This window comes from Sander lucioperca, chromosome 9 (genome assembly GCF_008315115.2).
Source record: "Sander lucioperca isolate FBNREF2018 chromosome 9, SLUC_FBN_1.2, whole genome shotgun sequence".
Lineage (NCBI taxonomy): Eukaryota > Metazoa > Chordata > Actinopteri > Perciformes > Percidae > Sander > Sander lucioperca.
Genome location: NC_050181.1, coordinates 32,791,302 through 32,810,732, shown reverse-complemented (window position 1 = coordinate 32,810,732; position 19,431 = coordinate 32,791,302). Strand labels below are relative to the sequence as shown.

Genomic DNA, 19,431 nt, shown 5'->3' with positions numbered 1-19,431 from the left:
ATGTGTATTCATATTTCAATAAGTGTTCTGCTACGATGTGGATAAGTTTAGCCTGTGTTACGACGAGACATTTGTTTGGAGAGAGAGAGAGAGAGAGATATTATCACCTTGATAATATTTCTGTTGCTGTGTTTCTTATTGCATAGCTGATAGATGTGCAGATTGTTTAATATTACTTGTGCAGCTTGTCACGTGTTGATATTCAGGTTGTGTTAGGGCAATTTTCTATCAATGCAATCGCCAGTAAACAGACTAGCGCTGTGGAGCCACGTGCTTAGCTATTAAAGGTGTATTACACTGTTTACTCCATTATGGATATGTATGCTGTAATAGATGTGGCTTATTCTCAGTTTGTGTTACTGAGCAATATGTTACATTTATGTTAATTATTACAGAGAAATGAATGTAATTCTTAGTATTGTTTCTTGTTATATGCCGGTGGCTATAACATTTAGTTTTGGTAAATAATGTTCATAGTAAATCAGATGCTTATTAATGTGCATTATTATTTGCTTATATTACAGAACAACATCCAACTTCACATGTAACGTCAAATACAACTTCATAGTTAACTTCATGTTCGGGTTGTAAATAAATCTTACTTGATCTCAAAGTCTGACATCTCTGGTTCGAGTTCTGACCCTACAGCGGGCCAGTGTTTCAGTAGCCAGTTTTCAATAGTTTTTGCAAGCCTATTGCCTATATTTTTGTAATATAATAAACACTGTTACACTTTTTTGAAACTATTTCAGCTTGTGTAGGCCTATCAGTGCTTTCTAAACATATTGAACACACTTTTAAAAATACCGCGATAATACCGAAGTCAGTGGTTTCTCAGGTGTAGTGTGAGTCAACAGGAGCTTAGGGCAATGACATCAGCCGTGGTGCTGTGCCACCTGTCACCCTGTTGGTCACCCTATAATGTCTGGGAAGTTTGAAAGTGATGTAAACAGTCACTTTAGGCCTGCATTCGGCTTTTACAGTTTTTCTCAATTGCTAAAACACTAACACATTCTCATTCTCAAAACACATTCTGCACTCTAATGCACATGTCATCCATACTGGTAAACACAAGTGGCAACAGTCAAATTCAAATAGAGAACACATGTCATTTATTGAACACAACCACTCAAAATTGATTTCACTTGTTTCAAATGATGTGACACAACCAATATAAGCCAATTCAGAGAGCAAACAGGTTGTTGAAGGTGGGAAGGAGAAAGTCTGAGAATGGATAGATGAAACAATGTGAGAGGACGAGTGCGTATGCGAGGTGTCAGGGCTGGGTACGGCACACAAGAGGCTTCTTCCCCCGTTGCCTCAGGAGGGACAATATTGCTTGTGATGTCGACGAAGTGCTCTGGCCTGACCCAGCCCAAAGACAAGAAGAAGCACATTGATCACATGTTTACTCCTTTGATTTTTGTCCCTTTGAGTATTGTATACTGTAGTACAGTGCATTGTAGGCTGTATACTGTACAATGAACACTATGATGATATACTGATGTGATATTTACCTTTTAGAAACATTTACAGTTTTTCTCGATTGTTACACACATTTTCGGAAAGCATCCCTTATACTCTCAGAACTCTACACACAAATCAAAAAAACTGAACAAAATGAAACTTTACATTCAAAACAATGTTATTTCTTCTCAAAATGGTATTTTGTTTTCAAATGACACACACACACACCATCATATGAATAGACATTTATAAGAACCAGTTGAACACTGATGTGCTCAATGTAAAACACTATGATGAATGGAAAACACCATTCATCATAATGACTTAGGCCTTTTTTTTTGTTCAGTGTTACACTTACTACAGACAGTACATACATAAGTGTGTTGTAAAATATTTGAGAATATTGTTTTTATACTCAGAACACACAAATACACAGTAACACATATATTTTATTTTTCCCACAAAAACAATGTACACAGTGTACATTAGGGCTGAACGATTAATTGCATTTTCGATAATATCGCGATATGTTAAAACGCGATTTCCTAATCGCAAAGGCTGCGATTTGATCACATGACTCACGAGATCAATCAGTCTGTACTCCGTAGAGAAAGCATCAACTAGCATGCTAACGTTACACTGTACCTTGAGCTGATTTCTGTCATTCAAACAACTCTGAGTTGTAGTTTAAAACGTTTACAGCCATTTTAATAAAATGAAGGGTTTTATTCGGGCTTGAGTCTATACATGCAGTTAATGGATACAGGCACACAGAACTCAAGGCTCGGTTGGCAACATTAGCTCTGATTAGCGGTTAGCTCCGGTTAGCGGTTAGCTCCGTTATAAAGATATGAGTGGAGGAGCTGCCACTGAGAGGGGTAACAACCAGACTGATAAATGACGTTCGGGGAGCTTTCACACAGTTTCAACAGTTTTATTAGTACAGTTAATCCCACGGCAAGAACACCAGCAACTAGCTAACGCAACGATAGCCTCTCTGAACAAGTGCATACGGCAGCACGCAACTTCACGAGGGGGAGAGGCTGGAGGCAGATCCTCTCTGTGCACTGTAAAAAATTACGTGTGTGTGTGTGTGTGTGTGTGTGTACTATATTTTTACTTATTTAACTGTCTAGTGTGTAATTGTGTGTTCATACTATACATTATTATATTATTCTTTGTTGAATAATACAGAAGACAAAGAGCTTAAAAAAATAATCGAATCAAAATCGCAATATTTGGGGAAAAAATCGCAATTAGATTATTTTCAAAAATCGTTCAGCCCTAGTGTACATCCCAACCAACACAAAGTTGCACATACAGTGGTCTACATACAAAACAACAGAAGAATTTACTGTATACAGTTACAGTCAAAAAAAATACACTTTCCATCTCCAGGCAGAAAAAAATTTCCAAAACAGAAGAGCTCACCTATTGCCCTTTTATGCTTAAGCTCTGATTGCTAATTGTAAAACTGTGTGACAGGTGTTTGCCCATGTGATGAGTCAGTGTGCATATTTGAATTGCAGTGTGTTCCTTGTGAAAACAAGAGATTTTCTTCATGAAAATTGTGCCAAATGCAGAGAATTGTGTGTAGTGTTTTGAAAAAAGTGTGTTTTAGAACTGCAATTTGAGTGTAAAGCAGGAATTGTGCTTGTAGTTTAGCAGAATTGGTTCAGGGGGTTGGTGCATGAGTTACATGTTGTGGTCATTGTGTCTCAAGTACCAGTATTTGTGTGTAAACAATCGAGAAAAACTGTAAATGCACTTTGAAAAAATAACATGTTATGGTCACTATTGAGTTATGAATCATCTTAAAAGGGACCTTATTATATTGGAATTTCCCCCTCTATGTCTCTCTCTGACTCTTGTATGTTTGATGTAGTCATGGCATTTTGATTTAGTTTGAGTGGTTAAGTTACGAGTTCTTGTTTTTTCAAATATTCAGGGTTTCCCCCAGAAAAGTTGTTTAGCCCGGTGGCAATGTGCTGGGGCCAGTCACAGACTGACGTCAGCATTAATGGAGAGCCCAATAGTTTCTGTGATAACAGAATCATGGACTGAATTGCGAAATTGAGAATTTCAAAAAGCTAAACACAGATTCCATAGGGCCCTACATTAAGTTAGTGCTTAAAGTTAACTGAAGATTTGGAAATATGACTACGTCCAAGTTTCTAACTGAACAGCCCCACTGTAATTGTAAAAAACTTCTTAAATAAACACGCCAAAATAATTCCCAGTGGCTTAGGCTGAATCCCATTTCTCTGTCTTACCCCTACCCCTTCGTCTTACCCCTAGCCCTTGTCCCTCGAAACCGAGTGGTAAGGGGTAGGGGTGAAAACATACCCCTATGAAATGAGACGCCACTTGGTTACATCATCATACATACTTAGGTCTGTTTGCAAGAAATATTTGTATACACACTGCATGGTGTGTTGTATATATGTTTTAGTTATTGTTTTGAATTCATTGATGTTCAGAATGTCACTGATGTTCAGAAACACTTTCTTTGTTAACAAAAAGCTGTCTTATTGCCCAATAAAGTAAACATTATTACAACTATTAGAACCATAACTTACATGTCACACACACATAAAAAAGGCACTCAAATGTATAAAACTAAAAAAAGACACACAAGACCACAAACAAACAAAAAACTACAGCTATTCTGAAATTCCAGACCACGGGCTGATGCCTGTTGGCCAGTAACCTTTCCCTCCAACCCCCATTTCTTTCATTAGTGTCCTGTATCATAACCAACGACAATGTACAGGTGCATGAACAGGAATGAATTACACATGATTACAATAATACAGTACCAATACAATAATGAATGGCTACAACATGAACGCAGAAACTTCTGCTCGTTTTCAGCCCGAAAGTGGATCAGCTGCTGGGCTTCCTCACTGTGTGATACAGGACGGTAAATGTAAAGCACGTATCGATGTCTCCAAAGCAAGTAGTGTTATGCACTGATATCAAACGAAATTCGCTGCTAATGGAGCTTAGTTAACACTGTAGACATGCATGGAGTCCATTCAAGGCAGAGAAATGCGGGACTGTTGTGCAAATAAGCAATGTAACGTTAATGTTAGCGTTAGCATAGTAAGCTAGCGATTTTTAAAAACGTTTCAATTACAAATTTGGTTGCAAATATATATCTACAGGACTGCGTAGAGCACAAAACAAGACCGTCGTAATTTTTTAATCAATTCTTTAAGCCGAAAATACTTATATTTATGGGTCTCTCTGGTCAACCTCGCAGCCATTGTTCCTTGTTGCGCAGTGTCTGGATACCCCTTGCTTTCAAGTATGCTCACGTCCTTGCTTGGTTTTAAGGGGTATCTAGCCCTTCCCCTTAGCCCTACCCCTCGATCAAAATGAGTATTGGGACAGCCCTTACTCTCACGTGAACGAGCAAAACTAAGGGGAAGGGGTAAGGGGTAAAACAGAGAAAGGAGACGCAGCCTAAGACAGAGAAATGAGACGCAGCCTTAGTCCTGGTGGAGGTCAATTTACTGCAAAACACTGGGGGAAACCCTGATATTGCACAGGTTTTAAACCCGCAGTTTGATGGCAGAAACTGGTGCGGTCGGCTGATAACACACGACTGCTGGTTCACTCAGGCAGTAAGAGTGTCCTGTTATTGGAAATGTTTTAGACCCAGTGTTTCTCCTTGAATTACTGTCCAGGAGTTGTATTCTCACGTAGCTAAATGTAATTAGTTTTGTTTAGAGGCTAATGGTCAGTGATCAGCTGAAAGTCTTGTGATCTGAAACTACATTATGTTGAACTTTGATGAAGATTTGTTTGTTATCTCCAGCTGTATGGACACCATTGCTGTATGGCAACAGTGTTAGCCCACTGTTGAGAAAGTTTGGCTTTAATGCTGTTACAGTACAGACCTGTTGCTGTTGTTTTTGGCTTTTTTCACTTAACTATTATCTACTTATCTTGTATAATTCTTATAAGGTTTTCAGTATTTGACTAACTGTACCACCCACAAATCATACATTTACGAAGTAGAAGCACATTATTGTTGTCTTCACTACCCCTTCCCTCACTCCTGTGTACAGTATTATCACAATATTCATCACCCGTTACTTTAATATGACTGTTTGAGCTGAAATACAGTGTGATAACCTGTAACTGTCAGGTTGTAGGCTTGGACCCAAATGCAGAAATGCGAGGAGGGAGCAGCACTTAGGAGTAATAATAATTTAATGATAACACAGAGAGACTTACAAAACTTGTAAGCAGAGCAGGTAAGTAATCCAGTTAAGTAAACACGGAGGGAACAGGGAACAAATCCAGGAACACAAAATACAGCAGAAGACATGCCAGAGCACTACACAAAAGACTGATGAATGACGATAAACCAACAACGGACACAGAAAACACACAGACTAAATACACAAGTAAACGAGGGTGAACAACGGACAGGTGACTAGTTATGTTTTTGGCGGCCAGTTTTAATTTTAGTTTTAGTCTAGTCTTTGTGTCAAGCTGTCATTTTAGTTTTTATTAGTTTTAGTCACCTTCATACTCTTTTTTTAGTCTAGTCAAGTTTCAGTCGACTAAAAGTCTGAGCATTTTAGTCTTATTTTAGTCAGAATTATCCATGACTATTTTAGTCTAGTTTTAGTCGACGAAAACTGATGACATTTTAGTCTAGTTTTAGTCAATGAAAATTGTATTTTAGTCTCTTTTTAGTAATGTACAGTGGCTTGCATAAGTTTACACACCCATGCTAAAGTTGACTAAAAAGAGGAATAAAAAAACATCTTTTGGAAATTTATCTTAATGCCTTTTTAGGAAAAAATTAGGAAAAATCCAACCTTTAAAGCCCCAGTGTGTAACGTTTGTAGTTGTTCATTATCAAAATCTGTATTGCCCTTCACAAACTTGTCCTTTTTGATGAATATTGACCACCACCATCAATTTCAAGTATTCCTATTAGCCTGGAATTTTACATTTGCGCTTGCATGAACTGGGGTAGACGCTCCATAATGATGCGCCATCTTGAAATATGTTAGCCGGTAAGGGACATACTGCTCCGCCTTTCGTGTTTTCAACTCACAGCTGCTGCTAATGGGTATCGTCGCTTCCCTGCCCCGGCAAGTTTGAAGAAGGAAACATGGAGGACCACAAGTATTCAAAATCCAAATTTCAGGAACAGGAGTCTTCTTCTTCGCCCAGAAAAAAAAAACGGATATTGAAAATAGCAAGAGACCGGCGTCATCAGAAAAAAGAGTGAACATTGGAGCTGCTTTGGACGCACACACCAATCCCAACTAGTTAATTATCCTCCGGACCGCTGCAGTCTCCTTTTCTTTCTCTCTCCTTAGCACGCGTCCACGCCACTCTCCGACATTAACTCATGGATGTATTAAGAGAACGCATGAACTCCAACAACAACGGCTGATAGACGGCCTTTTGTACACCTTCACTTTTTGAAGCGTGAAGGCTACCGTAGCTGCAATACTGCGTGGCGAGAGAGAGTTGATTGCGATATATGATCTCATCGCTAGATGGGAGTAATTCTTACACAATGTAGCTTTAAGGACACCAATTTTCTTTGTGAATGAATAATGTATCGTAAATAAATAAATGTTCTTCCTTAAAATACAGGGGGCATAAGTATACACACCCCTATGTTAAATTCCCATAGAGGCAGGCAGATTTTTATTTTTAAAGGCTAGTTATTTCATGGATCGAGGATACTATGTATCCTGATAAAGTGCCCTTGGCCTTTGGAATTAAAATAGCCCCACATCATCACATACCCTTCACCATACCTAGAGATTGGCATGGTTTTATTTCAGTTAGCCTAATAGCTGGTTTGATTTGCATTGAGAGTTTATTTTATGGAAAGTACCCCATGCCAATAGGATTGCATTTGATCTCCCAAATTATGGAAACTAAATAACAATAAACAGTTTCAGACCTCTGCTGTGGCACTGAAATGTGAATTTCAGGTAGCTCTTTTTTATTTCCCCTCCAGAGTGGAGTCAATGGCTCACTCTGACTTTAACTGATTTATGCGCCAAAGATGGATTTTGCAGATTGTTTGACCTTACAGTGTGAGGGTAAATAAAAAATGCTCATTCGCTAAATATGAAGCTAGAGCTAGCAGGCAATAAGCTTAGCTGAGCATAGGCGGCATGCAACTTCCCTTGCTACCTGCACCTCTGAAAGCTCAATAGTTACCACGTTATATCCAGGTCTTAATTTGAGCCGGAACACGCCGGAACATGTTCCGGCACCTCCTGTGTTACTATGAAAAATTAATCGCCTGAATGAAAAAAATAAATTACTGTTTGTGTAGTGTTCAATGTTGTTATTCACCATTGAAGTTCCACAAAAATCTTGTGTTTGCATTTTTTATGAGTTTTGAGGTGAATTTTCAGGGTAAGACGGAGGGGGGAGAGGGACGGAGGGAGGGGATCGGCACTTCAACAGCGCGGCGCTGCACTTCAAGTGACACAAGCGCTTGTGCTGGTTGAGATTGCTGTGCCTCATTTCACTCATTACTATTCAATACGCTGGCCAGTCGGATCCCAAACAAGCAAAAAACGTTTCTGCCGATCAAGAATGTGGAGACCACGGTGGGTTTTTTGGTTAATTGTCCGATGATAATTGCTGTTTGTGAAAACGATCGTTGCAGTGTATTTTGTTTTTTTTACATTTCGCACCGATGCAGTGCATGTTCTTAAATAAAAATAAACATTGCCCTGATGTACACACAGCGTCGTTTAGGCTTTTTTAGTCAGAGTTTTTTTTTTTTTTTGGTTACGTTACCTCCAACCCCCGTTTTGAGTCGCCGGATCCACCCCCCCTCTGCGCTCCAGGACCTCCCACTTTACAAATTAAGCACTGGTCATATCTCCTTTGTTTATTGAACATCAGTTTTACATCCAGGAAGTGGGTGTTCCAAAAAAGAAATAGTTCCAGCACGTAACCCTAAAACCAGAACTTGTTACACTTTGTGTTGTATGGATAAAAAAACAACAACCAAAAAACAGTACAACGAGTAGGGTTGGGTATCGAAACCCGGTTCCACTATGGAACCGGTTCCTACGCAAACGGTAGTATTCGGACCGGATTAGAACGCAAATTTCGGTTCCTCATTTCAGTTCCGACTGAAATATTTTCCCTCTGTCGCTCCGGACAGCGGCAAACTCTTTTTTTCTTTCTCCCTTTTACGCCGAGTGGTGCACGTGCCCGCTCGCGACTCGCGGTGTGAAGCGCGTGTCTGCGCTATTCCCCCGACGTGCACTCTACAATCACAGCTGATAGACGGCTTTTTGTACACGCTCCGAAACGGACGTAAAAATATCACACTTTCTCTGTAGTCTACCGTTAGCTAGCTATCGTAAATGTAGGCTACTTTTAAAATGGCATATTTTCCCTCTGGGCTCACCAAAACGGACGTAAAGGCATATTAACCATTCACTGAACGTGATCGCTAGTAAACATATTACGCTCTGCTAGTCTATCGTTCAGGGCAAGACCCTGTAGCCTGGTGGTATTGTCTGCCCTTTCAAACTCCTCCCTGTGTGTACAGTCCTCTTGGACACCATCTGAGAGAGTTTTCTCCTGTGCAGTCTATCTCACCAGAGAAGGCAAATATGGTCTTTTTTCTGCAACCAACTCAACATTTATTTAGTTCTTACTTGTTAATAGTATATAACTGTTATTTGTTAAATTATTGTAGTTATGTGTTAGGTGTTGTAATTTCCCCTTGCGGGATTAATAAAGTATACATTATTATTATTATTATTATTATTAGGTGACTTAGGTTTACTTATTATATATTTAAGTACTTTAAAATGTTAATATATTGTTAAATTTAAATACTCCATAAAAGAGCCTTTCTTTGATGTCATTTTTCAGTTTTTCAAGAATCGGTTTAGGAATCGGTTAGGAATTGGAATCGATTTAAAAGTACCGGTTTGGCATCGGAATCGTAAAAATCCAAACGGTACCCAACCCTAACAACGAGCTAACCAATATTGTTAGGTACAGAGCTAGTGCTGGTAGTTCCTCTGTAGTCCACCACGCTGCATCCAATTTAAAGTCCCAGTATTTCTTGTCACTGTAGGTGTAGCCCTGGTGCACAATGGTGAGGCCCTTCAGATTTTCTATAGTTCCTGCCATTCTCTGCTGAAGGGCCAACCCTTCATAAAGAGAGAGAGAGAGAGAGAGAGAGAGAGAGATATGAATAACATAGACGTGGCAGATGCTCTGTCTCTTTGGGGGGGGAGTCCCTGAGTCCCTGGCCTTTGGCTTACATTGCTGGCTGCAACAAGAGGGGCTTTCCTGTGTGTGTGTGTGTGTGTGTGTGTGTGTGTGTGTGTGTGTGTGTAAGTAGATGGTGCATGTATAGCTGTGCAGTGTGAGTGCTTGTCCAGAGGTGCGCTGTGCCAGGGAAATAAGTGACCACAGCCCTCCTCTCCTGTCTGTGCAGATGACGCCGCCTCAGTCTTACCTCATGATGTTGACTGTTAACAGACACCTCAGGAATATGACTTAGTGCTTCATAGTTAACTTCTAGTCCTGCAACCTGGAAGGCACTCAGCGGCAGGGGCATCATGCACTGTAGCATTTCAACAGGGAGTATTGTACATATAATTAACACAAACAAATGGTAACATCACAGAGAAGATTGTTAGCCTCTTCAGGTGTTTGTGGTGCGTTTAACATCCAGTTGTCAGTTTGATGATGATGAAACATGATCTTTTTTTTTTACAGTGAAGGTGTCAGATTGTAATGTTCATATTATTGTTGGATTGATTGGCCAATTGATTAAGTGATCAAGGAGAAATGACAAATGTGTGCTAATACCGGTAATGTGAAGGAGGAGAAAATGTGTGACTGTCCCTTTAAGTGGGCTGACTCTCTGCAGCTACTTACAGTGTTAAAATTTGGTCACATCTAGTAGCAGACAGACAGCTTTAGTGATGTTTACTCTTGTGTTTGGTGTGACACACACACACACACACACACACACACAGTGGGGGTAATTGTCTGTTAGGGGCTTGGCAGAGGTCCCGTGCTGCACAGCTGCAATGGGTCAATACACACACACACACACACTGGCATGCTAGCCGTGGTCTCTTCATGCTGTGTGTGTTTTGCTCACACGTCTTTCTTTGGTCACGACTTTTCGATAACACATCATAAAGGAGTTGACTCATTTTCATTCATGTACAGCATAACGAGTGTTTGCTCAGCTGTAGGAGGTAATCATAGGTAATGACTGATGGTCTATGAGTTATTCACTCTATATTAGTTATCTTGTACTGTTCAACTTTAAAATATATGCAAAGCCTAGTTGATTGATGTTTAGACTCCGTGCAAGTGAGTTGGCTCCAGAGACGGCAGCTTGTCAGCCGACCCACTGCTTCGGTCCAGACAGAAATATTGTATAGATAGCCATGGCATTTTGTTTACAGAGTCCCTGTCCCCCTCAGGATGAATTGCAATAACTTCGGTGATGCCTCAACCTTTTTATCTTGCGCCATCATCAGGTCAAAAAATGTGTCCAAAACTTTGACCAAATACCTACAATTCCAATTTCAATTAGCAAATGTTAGCATGCTGAGAAGCTAAACTACGATAGTAAACAGTGGTAAACATTATATCTGCTGAACATCAGCATGTTAGCATCGTCATTGTGAGCATGTCAGCATGCCGATGTTAGCATTTAGCTCAAAGCACAGCTGTGGCACAGCCTCACAGAGCTTCTAGCATGGCTGTACACTCTTAGTCATGTTATTAAGGCCAATACAGTCCTGATGTACTTCATCTACTGACTGATAGTGGTCTGTTTCTAGCTCGTCTTTTCCTCCGCTGCACAGCAGCCGACCTTTGACCCAGATCCCGGGCCATGTGGTCCAGTCAGGGATGTGTTGTGGTGTGTCACACACACATGATTTCCCCTGCAGGGTCACGTGTCCTGATGTGGGTCTGCCTCAATGATGGCGACACTGAGGAAGTCAGACGCTTTGCTGCTCGCTCACTAAAATGCTGCCACTGAATTCTGTCTATTGTTTTTATATGAAGAGAAGCTGTTTGTTGGCATTATTTATTGTGTTTTTTTTTAATCAGTGAAAGGTAAAAGGACGACACTATACTATATGAAGAGCAGCTCAGTGGATACAACTGTGTACAGAGTAGATGCAGAGGTGGCATTAAGTGGGAGTGTTTATTTACACTAGGGATTTTTGTGATTTAGGTGTATTTTTACTTTTTTTTTTCTTTCCTTTGTTCCAAGTTTATGACATTTGTCCAATGCACCTGCACAGAAGAATTTTTGGATGTGCGAGTTGTTTCTTTAAAATAGTTTACATTTTATTTTCTACCATGTTTATTGAAATCACATATATATATATATATATATATATATATATAGATATATTTTTTTTTTTTTTTTTTTTTTTTTAATTTCAGTCAGACTATCTGGTTAAATGAAGGTCAGATTGAATAAAGTGGGACGAGGCAGACAGGATATTATGAATTCCATCTTCTGACTTCTTGCTCTCAGTCTCTCTGGAACGTTTCCCATGTTTTAATTGAGGAGACATATTCACCTTGACAGTTAGGGGTGAGAAAAAAAAAATCTAAAATCGTATGTGTTATGATTTTTTTTGGTAACGATTTTTAAAATAGATTTTTTTCCCCTAGAATCAATTTTTTTTTTTTTTTACCAATGATTCACCTAAATATTTCCTGTTCATATGGTACCGCTGGCGGCAACTCCATCATATCAGTTTCCAGCCAAACAGACAGAAAGCAGAAAATGCAGAACATCCATGTTATGTTGCTTCTTTACAAATGAAATAAATGTCAGACTGACTGACTGACATGTGATATGCATTCTTCTTAGAAAACAATTTTTAATTTTAAAAGTTTTTAGAAATGTCTCATTATATATTGTCTCTAGAAGAAAGAAAATCGCAATAATCAAATGCTATCTATTGCAATACTTCTAGAATCACAATAAATGAAAATCGCAGTACAAATTGAATCGGCACCCATCTATCGTAAAAGAATGGAATCAAGACAAAAACATATCATCCCAGCTCTATTGGCAGTGCACCTTGTCATTGAAGCAGTTTTACTGGACAACTGGCTTAATGTAAACACAGTGTTTGAGTGTTAAAAAACAAAAAAATTTCAATGTATGCCATTATATCAATATATATTATATATTATTATATATTATATTATCAAATAGATTCTTTAATCAGAGAGATGGATGGAGGGAAGAGAGGAATGCTATTGTCTAGACTTCCCTCTTCCTCTCTGAGCTGGCCTCGCCTCTTCACAGACCTCCAGATGGACCATTAACAGTTCATCTGAAGCATTGTCTCTCACACACACACACACACACACAAATGTCAGGCTTCAGTGACATACCAGGGTGAATTATAAAGATCATTCACTCTTGTGTTTAGTGTGACACACACACACACACACACACACACACACACACACACAAAAGCTTTTGTAGGACTTGTGCTTGCGTTTGTGTGTTATGTTTGCATCACATGTGTTTGGAAGCACTTGTTTTTTTGTCTTCCCTGCTCTGCTCAGTAGTTCCACCTGTCTGTTGCTATTGGTAACTGCACTTAAGAGAGCACAGAAAGCACATGATGCTGATCATTACTGTAACCTCAGGCTTATGTGTAGTCAGGTTGCACTCTCATATTGTCACGATCCAGTGTTTTCTCTATGTGTTTGTTGAAGACTGTAGGTGCACGTATTTGCCGGGGGGTTTAGGGGTTCTCCCTCAAGAAAATGTGACATTTTTTAAATAAAAGAAAATGCAATTCACATGATTTTGAACCATTATTATTACCGTATCTGTGTCCAAAACATTGGAACAGCAGATAATACATAACGCAATATAGTCGCTGCATCCTAAAACAGGAAGGAAAGCTGGCAAAAAAATAGCCAATGCTGTAGATCGTTCAGCATGAGTTACCACGGCGATTGAACCCGGTAACAAGTGATCAACCTTCGTGATACAGAAAACCCTGGTTTGAACCTGAAGTTACCTCGTTAACGCCAAATCTTGCTTCGTAGTACAGGCCTCTGGTTGCTGTTCCCTCCAGCCACCATTGTTAAAATAACTCAGCAGTCTGCAACAGGCAGCCGACACAGACTGTTTCTCTGAAATATAGACCTTTCTATTATTGGAATTCCCACAAAGCCTTGTCTGGGTAATAATGTGTGTTTTTGTCTGAATGGCACGGTTTGTTGATTTTTAGGAAGTCACTGCCTGCAGTAGTTGTGTGTTTGTACTGTCCACGGTGAAGTAAACTGTAAAATGTGGCCAACCACCATTACCATTTAGGTTTCTGTTATGACTGTACTCTGGTAGTCATATTTTGATGCTCAGCTTACCATCAGCTAATTGCAATGTGTTGTCAAGAAGGCAACTGAGCCACAGGTCATACGTGACAAGTAGTGTGCCTCAGGGTTAGATTAGGTTGCAGCAACTAGGAAAACCACTCTTTGACCGTTTATTTTTTTATCAACATTTTGTCTCCTGAAAACATGCCAATCTCCGAATGTAACTGATCCTCATCAAAACAAATCCAACTTGCGGTGCATCATGAGGAAGCTGCACTTGCTATGTTTTTATTTTAGGTGACTGTAGAGCTGACAAGTCGATCGAAATGCATGTATCAGCATCTATTGGCGCAAAAATGGCGAAAAATCACTGGCCGCAGCTTCCAATCTGGTTCCAAATGTGAATACTTTACCGAGTGTTCTACTGATGATTGGGTTTTTCGACTTTCGGTTGGACAAAACATATGTACTACCGGCAATACGTCATCCGAGCGAACACACGGCTCAAGAAGCCTATACGTAATTCCCTCTGCTGAAAATCTATATCTTTCATAAAAATACCCATCAGGGAATGTTAACGGGGTTGTTGATCTTTAAATGTTATAACTTTTATGAGCGCACCTCTCTCTCTCTCCGCGCACTGAGCTCCACCTGATCTTCTAAGAACGGTGACGCCGTTATCAATCGAGTATTGATTGGTCAGTGCGGTGCTTTTACACCGGTTGATCTCTAATCTCCAACATAGCCTGCTCCTGAGCAGGTTAGGTGTTCAGCATAAGTTACCACGGCGATTTAACCCGGTAACAAGTGATCCACCGTCGTGATACAGAAAACCCTGGGTTGAACCTGAAGTTACCTTGTTAACGCCAAATCTTGCTTCGTAGTACAGGCCTCAGACCAGCATCGCCGAGACTCCCTATGAGAGGGAAGAATCACGCTGTCAAATCAGGAGAGAAACAGGAAAATGCTGAAAAAGCTGTTGTGTAGCGGGTTAATCAAGACTTTCACACTGATATATGAGGCTCGTAAGAAACGTGAATATTCTCAGTCGGTGTGGTAAATGATGCTGGTGACAGTTACTACTGATGGATAGCTAATGTTAGCTTTAGTGGGAGGCTACTAACAGTTTAGCAGCATCAGACTGTCGTCTCCAACTAAATCTCATCGATCGAACAGCGGCCAACGTGTTGGGTCATTGATCTACTGATGCGGGGGAAGACTGAGGGGACATGACGGCGATCAACCTTAGTTTATTAAGGTATCGTGAACGCTCAGGTTCAGGCAAAGTCACACAATAAACATTAGACGTGTATAAAACAAAGCATCTGTTTAACAAGAAAAAAATCCACACACATTTGTCAAAATTATGATCCAAACACACGTCAAATTGCATTGACTTCTATGGGATCGCCTGTTTTCTATCCCCCAAAAGGGGGCGTGGCCTTGAGGTTTAGTGAAGTACCCGTATGTGCTGGTAGTACGTATAGTCTGTATCGATAATATTTACCTTTTATTTTTTTTTTTGAGTAAAATTTTCATCACACACTCAACAGCCATTTTAATTCCAGAGCTCGCCTCCCTACGTGTACATTCACGTCCACCAAAACAAGTTACTTCCCGAGACTATTTTGCAGAGGCACCATTGCTCCGTCCGGCGCTTAGTGCCGCCCAAGACGATTGTGATTGGTTCAAAGAAATGCCAATAAACCAGAGCACGTTTTTTTTCCCATCCCAGAATGCTGTGTGGACTAGCCAGACCCTCCTTCACTGTGGGGGAAGGTCTAAACAAAACAAAAAAACAATACATTTAAAAATGTCATGTTGAACATTTTTTTGAAAATTATTCGAGAAAATAATCTGTAGATTGAAAATAATATTGCATCGTAGTTGACTGTGACCGACTGCAGTTGTCACACATTAGACACATGGAAGATGTACTTTTTACATCCATATATTTCTGCACTGAGCTGGGATTAAGCCATGACCTTTACCATGCCCATATGTCCAAGGGCTTGAAACAGCAACCAGCAAATGTTGTGTAAATGTCATGTTTCTCTCCACATCTGGCTTAAATATGAAATCACAAACCAGCGCTCCTGCACACAAACACATTATGCTCCTCCATTTCTGCTCCAGCATCTCACATCGATCCAGACGTGCATCGATCTCACCCATGCACACACACACACACACACACACACACACACACACACACTTTTACATTCACAGCTCCCCTCGTCTGTCTGGAGCAGTGACAGCATCGTCTCGAGAAAGCCCCGCATCACTCTTGGAGGGGTCTGTCTGTGTGTATGTGTGTATGTGTGTGTGTGTGTGTGTGTGTGTGTGTGTGTGTGTGTGTGTGTGTGTGTGTGTGTGTGTGTGTGTGTGTGTGTGTGTGTTTGTGTTTGTGTGGAAAGTGTGTGCTCAGGGTAGATATAGGTGGGTGTCGTCTGGTCTCTGCAAAATGTGCATTTTGTGTGAGCGGTTAACTGCGCTACCTGACGTAGCTTCCCATTTCATGCAGAGGTGCAAGACCACACACACACACACGCACATACACAGGTCCCAAACCACAAAACGAGCTCTGTGTGTGTGTGTGTGTGTGTGTGTGTGTGTGTGTGTGTGTGTGTGCATGCGTGCGTGTGCGTGTGTGTGTGCACCTGTCACCTGTGAACAAACAACCCAAGCTTTCCTCCTCATTAGGCGTCTTCAGCACCTCTGCCAAGACGTACAGCTACCCTGCGGAGAGCATGCACACACTCACATACATAGATACTCACACAGTTATAATTGCACACATGCTGACGATAAAAAAGCAATTAAATACCTATAGTGCTCATCATCACTTACAACCCCGTATACCCACATATCTCCATCATCTCCAACTGTTGTGCAAAAACTCACACACACACACACACACACACACACAAACACACAAATACCTCGCCCACTAAATTCATTCAGGCCAGTCCAGTTGGTCCATTTTTCACCCTGAGCTCCCATTAAGAAGTTGTACCTCACAGACAAACTCACTGACTGCGGCGCAGTGTAAAATAGATTTGCTTTCTGAGGCTGATATAAGTGATTATTTTTCCCTTTGGCTGCAGTCTTTCCCTTTTTTATGTTTTCTAAGAGAGGGTGGCCTACAGTCCTGCTTGGTCGAGGTGGGCTAATTGAGGCGGTGTTGTGCTGCATTTCATGGATCCACCTTTCTCTAATTGGTTAGCAGGCTTATATACACTCGGAGCACATGTACAGGGGCCTCAAAAAATTAAATAAATTAATAAATTACCGTAAAGCTCACAGCATCCTTGACACATTTTACCAGAAATGTGCCAGAAATGCTAGGAATGTATAAAGGAGAGACAATTAGACTGAACTGCTTCCAACAGAGGCACATTGCTGTGCTTCTTCCCCATGCAGCACAGATGCTGATCACACCGCTGTCATGTTTGGCAGTCAGTAATTAGTTAGCAGTTTAATTGCCTATATTCTGCGTCCCAGATGTAAATCAGACACTGATTACAGCAGCAGGTGGCTCCTCAGCACTGGGAATCAGACTGAACACTGTAAGGTGTAGTTGCTAAAATCTTACGATCTAATGGCGTTTTTCCATTACGTGGTACCTGCTCGACTCGCCTCGACTCTACTCGCCTTTTTTGTTTTTCCATTATGAAAATAAGTCCCTGGTACCTGCCAAGGTTATAATTGTTCGAAAACGAACAAAATAACGAAAACTAGGTGGGAAAAAACATTGTCGTTAACTGAAATAAAAATAAAAACGAGGCATTACAAAAAAAACGATAACTAAACTAAAACTGTAATGTCTGTTTGCAAAACTAACTAAAATTAAATTATCGAGTAAATGTCCTTAGTTTTCGTCTTTGTTGATGTCTTTCATAGAGCAAATAACGTTATATATTTTCGACCATGACATTTCCCGTAGACGTATAGTTTCCGACTGGGAACACAGAAATCCCGACATTCCACGTCAAATTGAACACAGCGTAGTCCATGCCCCTCACCTGGCATCATAGCGGTACCGAAAGTCGGAAGAAAGCAGCAGTCCTATTTGATTATCACTGTGTCAGATAAAAGCAAGTGCCTTGCAGTGGAAGGTGGTAAAATATGTGGACAATTTATTACAGGGAAAAATCCCACGAATTTGAAAGTACATTTGAGAAGCGCACACAAGCTAGAAGGCTAACCTAGCTTACCTTAACAAGGTAAAGGAGAAAGCAAAGCCCCCTTTCCCCGAAACAGAAGCTAACCCCGGTAATGTTAGGGGCATGGATGTATGGATACAGGGCCAGCTGCAGCATGACAGAGATAACAGCAGGACAGAGAACACTACAGGAAGGCTTTCACCGGCGACCCGATAGCTGCTGGTTAGTAAATACGCAGGAACATCAAAAGCAGGAGGAAGCGTGGATTGATACTGGGATGTCTACACAACTGTGTGAGTCGACTGACTAAAAAAATTTCGCCACTTTGCTCAAACCAAAGTTCAAAAAACCTGTTCATGTATGTCTTCTTTAGTCTGTTGGCCAATTAGGTTTTTTCCTGGAACACGTCACTTACACATTTTGCACTTAATGCGGCGTCTTGTGTAGACTGTTTACATATGTATGACCATATGTAGGCTACATTTTATGTACTGGTGTTATTGTTCAATACATTGTGAATACATATTTCTAAAATTGTATGATGTTTTTGTTGAGTTATTATTACACAATACTTTTTGATTTCCCCGACAAATAACCCATATTACAAAAAAAGACTAAAACTAAGACTAAAACTAATAAAAACTAAACTAAAACTAAGCATTTTCAAAACATAAAAACTAAACTAAACTAGCAAACCCGCTTTAAAAACTAATTAAAACTAAACTGAATTTGAACACAAAAAGTCAAAACAAAATAAAACTAAAAAATAATGAAAAATGCAAAACTATAACAACCTTGGTACCTGCCAACAGGTACTTTTTTTAGTATCACCTCCGTCGAGGTTCCAAGCGAGCTGAGGCGACACAAAAGGTGACGTGAAAACCTGCAGACTACAGATTGGTCAGAGAGAATCGTCACTAATCACTGCGTCATCATTGCTAGCGACAGACGGGGGTGTCGAACAAACCCGCCATTTTTAAATAGTTTAGCCAGCGGTGTATTTTTTGCTGCCTCCAGCTACTTTTGAAACAAAATTTGTCTTCTGGCTGTGGCAACAGCCACATGTCGAGAGTCAAAAACAGTTTCCTGCGGTATCGCTATGACAACCAGCCATGCTCGCCTCACGCATGAGGCGGTACTTAATCTGCAATGGAAAATGGAAGATGGGGAACCGTGGTCGAGCCGAGTAGAGTAGAGTAGAGCTGGTACTAGCAGTGGGTAAGCGCCATAAGTGGTACATGCTAGGGGTGGGAATCACAGGGTACCTCACAATACCATACATGACTCACAATACCGATAATATCACATACAGCAATTCTGTATATTGCTATAAATATATTGCTAGTAAATATTATAATAATAGATCACGATATTGGTCTAACTATGAATACAAAATGCCTGTGAGAAGGTTTCTTTTCTTCACAGAAAGTCCAAA

The 19,431-nt window shown here is 40.3% G+C and overlaps 1 protein-coding gene and 1 long non-coding RNA gene across 4 annotated transcripts in view; both read left to right on the top strand.

Moving 5' to 3' along the window:
* Positions 1-19,431, top strand: part of zeb1a (zinc finger E-box binding homeobox 1a) — a 95,525-nt gene that overhangs the window by 38,332 nt on the left and 37,762 nt on the right. The gene's annotated exons all lie outside the window — the stretch shown is intronic.
* LOC118495817 lies at positions 9,806-19,173 on the top strand. Its single transcript, XR_004898263.1, has 3 exons — positions 9,806-9,837; positions 17,359-17,364; positions 19,079-19,173. It is a non-coding gene; the product is annotated as an uncharacterized LOC118495817 (long non-coding RNA).